The sequence below is a fragment of the Lissotriton vulgaris genome, unplaced genomic scaffold (assembly GCF_964263255.1).
Source record: "Lissotriton vulgaris unplaced genomic scaffold, aLisVul1.2 SCAFFOLD_1148, whole genome shotgun sequence".
Taxonomy (NCBI): Eukaryota; Metazoa; Chordata; class Amphibia; order Caudata; family Salamandridae; genus Lissotriton; species Lissotriton vulgaris.
Genome location: NW_028250791.1, coordinates 13,279 through 17,704, shown reverse-complemented (window position 1 = coordinate 17,704; position 4,426 = coordinate 13,279).

Genomic DNA, 4,426 nt, shown 5'->3' with positions numbered 1-4,426 from the left:
ATGGGCTGATGGCGGAATTTTATAAGCGTTATGCTGATCTCCTGGCACCCCACATTTTGGCCAGGTACGCGGAGGCACATGAGGAAGGCTATCTACCTCCATATTTGCGGCAAGCGCTAATTATCACTTTACTGAAAAAAGATAAGCCCCCCACCAGGTGCAAATCTTATCGCCCCCTGTCCCTGATAAATATTGATGCCAAGATTCTTGCAAAAATACTAGCCACCAAGCTTCACCCGTTGATGCCAATGCTTGTCTTGCCCGACCAGTCTGGCTTCATTCCTGACCGTTCCACATCTTGGAACCTCTATACGATTTTTGCAATATTCCATGTTCTAAATCCAGATCTACAAGCCGTGGCCGTGTTACTGGACGCGGCCAAGGACTTTGATTCGATCGAATGGCGGTACATGTTCTTTATCCTGCACAGGATGGGGTTCCCCCCTGTCTTTATCCGATGGATACAGATCCTATACGCAGATGCCTCGGCACGAGTGAGGGTCGGTGGATTCACCTCTGATCCACTGGCCATACAACGAGGTACTAGACAGGGGTGTCCTCTCTCCCCATTCCTCATTGCTATTGTGCTAGAACCACTGGTGTGTAGAATCCGTCAGAAGCACAGGGAAGCAGCCCTAAACTTTAATAACAGACCAGTGGGTATCTCTGCCTATACAGATGATATGGTTGTGTATGTTCGCGAGCCACGCACCCTCCTGTCGCAGATTATTCAAGAATATATCCGCTTTGGCCTCTTCTCTGGCCTGAGTATAAACTGGGAGAAGTCGTTTATAATTCCCCACATGCTGGCTACTTCCGCCCCCACACTGGAGTACCCTTTGGTGTGGACCGTGGATCTGGGGAAATACCTTGGTATCTGGATTCATAGAGACCCTGCTACTGTCATACGCGAGAATTATGGAAGGGCTTATACTGACTTAGTGCAACAGGTGGATAGATCTGTGAGTCTGCCTCTGTCGTTGGCGGATCACATTGCGGTCATAAAAATGGTAGTGCTCCCCAAGTTTCTGTACTTATTCTGTAATGTCCCTATTCGCCTAAATCAACATTTTTTCACGACGCTGCAAACACAATTACTCCGCCTGGTGTGGGGTACAAAACCTCCTTTGTATTAGCTGGAACACCCTAACATTACCATTTGACAAAGGGGGGTTCTGCGCTCCAGATTTTTATATTAATTATTTGTGCGGACTAGCTCACTCCGCGTTCTTTTGGTACAGACCGCATGGCTTTATCCCACATGTAGAGGTGGAGGAGGGAGATGCAGGTGACATTCCTTTACAGGGCATAGTAACGCATACACATAGACACACACCTAGGGCAGAGATCAACACGATTGATGCCACGAGCTCGGTTTGGCAGGAGATTGGCAGACGGACGAGCTGCTTGCCTCTATATGCACCGAATATGTGCATCATGGGACATGACGCCTTTTCTGTGGCACAAGAGAGTGGCCCAATGCGAATGCTCACTGAAGCCGGCATCTCTGTATTGGGAGACCTATTTAGAGATGGGATCTATGTCTCCGGAGACGATCTGAACTATATTTCCAACACCTCACCCCTGTTCACATACACATGTTATCGACTGCATAGAGCTGTGCGGGACCATTATCCTAGTTTTCCACGTGAGCCTGTCATCTCCAATTTGCTGCAGCTAGTTATTACAGCCGCCACTAGGAAGCACCTGCTCACCAGACTATACAGGATGGTGTTTTCGGAATTGGTTCTCCCGGAGGACCGCAGTGTAGCTTGATGGAACAATGCTCTGGGTATACAGTTGGCAGATGACATATGGGCCCAGATTTGCTCGCTCATGGGTCGGCTATCACCTAACAGCAATTTGCGGATTATACACCTTAAGTTCATTCACCAGACGTATCATACCCCCACAAAGCTCCACAGAATGGGCTATAGAGACACTGATTGTTGCAGGAGGTGTGGACGGGCTTGGGCTGACTTTATACACTTATCATGGCACTGCCAAGATGTTCACTCCTACTGGGTGGATGTTCTGAAAATGTTAGATGCTATGACAGGACTCACTCTGGACTGTTCACCACTTCTGTGTCTTCTGCGACACGTGCCAGAGGCCAAGGGGGTGCTGGGCCGATTTATGAGAGTGGCTCTGCTGCTGGCGAAGAGGAGGGTATTGTTCACCTGGGATGGAAAGCGCTGCCCTAAGGCGTCCCAGTGGCTTAAAGGCTTGGGGCCATATGTAGGAAGCGTAATTCCAGTCGGTAACGGCCAAAATTACCGAATTTCGGCCGTTACCGACCGGAATTAGGCTTTTCATATGTAGGTGGCTTCATTTCAGATTCGGTAATTTACCGAATCGGTATTTAGGAATTCAGTAAATTACCGATTCTTAAAAATACCGAATCGGTAAATTACCAAATCTGAAATGTAGGGAGCACTCAAATGAGTGCTTTTCCCATCTTAGGATTCGTTATTTACCACCAACTAGAAGTTGGTGGTAAATAATGAAAACCTTAGAAAAAGCATTCTTTTTTGCTTTTCTAACAGTGCCATGTTGCAGACATACATGCCCATAGGGAATGTATGTCTGCAACATGTGCACCCATACACATTTGAGGGGTGCAACAGGGTGTCAAAGTGACACCCTGCTACCCTTCAATGTTTCCCCCTTTTACCGAATCGGTATTTACCGATACGGTAATTGACATTCATTCCTATGGGCCTCCAGGCTCATAGGAATGAATAGCAATTACCGTATTGGTAGGTAATTACCGAAACTTACCGATTAAGTCATTTTTTCCAAAAAATTACCTACATCCCATAGTCTGTTCTTAAATACCGAATCGGTATGATTCGGTATTTAAGAATCGGCATTCTGAGATTACCCACATCCGGCCCTTGGTCTATTGCCAGGAGCAGCTAAACACAAACTCGGAAGAACTTCCCAGGAGCTCGAGCCCTTAAGATATATGGACACCGCTTAGAGACTATTTGCTGGCGTGTAGTGAACAAGAAGGAGGCACCGAGGATGTTGTGCAGGGTAATATGGATTTGCCTCAGTAGTCCCTAAGTGCCACATGGACCAACTCAGGGCATTTCGATTATAGCCGTAGCCTTGTATATCTTAAGTAATTTGGATAGGCGAGAGAATGTTACTGATGCAGCATGTCTTAAATTGCAGAAAGTGGGGTTGACTGCTCAGTCGTAGTTCTATTTTCTATAAAAATTACACTGTATCTTGTTCTATCCTTGCATTCTAACTGCTGTCAATAAACACATTTTTCAATTACAGTACAGCCTGCCTATGGAATAGGGCAGTGGTGCTAGGAAAAGGGGGTCTCCTGTCAATGTTACATCACTAAAGTCATAGGGATTGTGAAACATCAAATCATCCCACAATGGCCAAGTGAAGCAAATGAGCCGCACCCATTTAGCAGGAGAAAGGGCAACACAGCTCACATGATATGTAGTTTACAGAGACAACCACAGCACACAACAATAATGTGTGGAAAATTGGTTTTCAGCAGATGTTAATTATTTGCACATCACTATGTAAAGTCTGTGTTAGACCTGACACCATTGGCGTGGATCTCCCTTCCATTTTTGTTGCAGTTACAAGAAGATGAATTTCTAGAAGAATCTCCTGATTCCATTGCTAAAATTTCGACTAATGTGAGAAACAAATTGCCTCAAAAGAACTTATCTCAGAAAAGTTCTCAAGAGACTCGTCCCTTGCTTAATAGAGAAACTTCTTTGTCCAAAGAACGTGATCTTCGACAACAACGCTCATTTTCTAATCAAAGATTGCGTTGTTTCAGATGTGGTAGTTTTTCTCACACTTCTAATTATCCAAACTGTTTTGCTAGGGATAGTATCTGTAACAATTGTGGGGGTAAAGGTCACTATGCTCGTGTTTGCAAGTCTAACAAAAAGAAAGAGGCTAATGAAAATGTATCTGACATTGTTCGCACTGTGGTTGTTTCAAATGTAATTGAGGAAAGTGTTGATTCTGAAAAAATTATTATGCCTTTTTGTGATATAGGTATTGACAAGTATATGTTCAAACTCATGGCTGATTCAGGATCTCCTTATACGTTAATAGGTAACAAAATTTGGGATGAAGTTGTTGGTTTGGAAAATATTCCACTGTTGCCTCCAGATATTGCTCCTTTGAGTTATGGTCGTTCAAAGATTGATATCTTGGGATACACAGTTGCTAAGATTTCTTTTGGAGGCAAAGAAATCACTGGGAAGGTTTATGTGGCTGTGAGAGGAGACAATCTTCTTGGGTGGAAACATCAACATGATTTTGGTATTATCCTTAATCCCTGTGCCAAGAATCCTCATAATCAAGTCATTTTTATGGAACACTTAGTTCCCTCTTCTCTTTCTCAAGAAATTAACACAGTGTCTGATTCTAACAACAT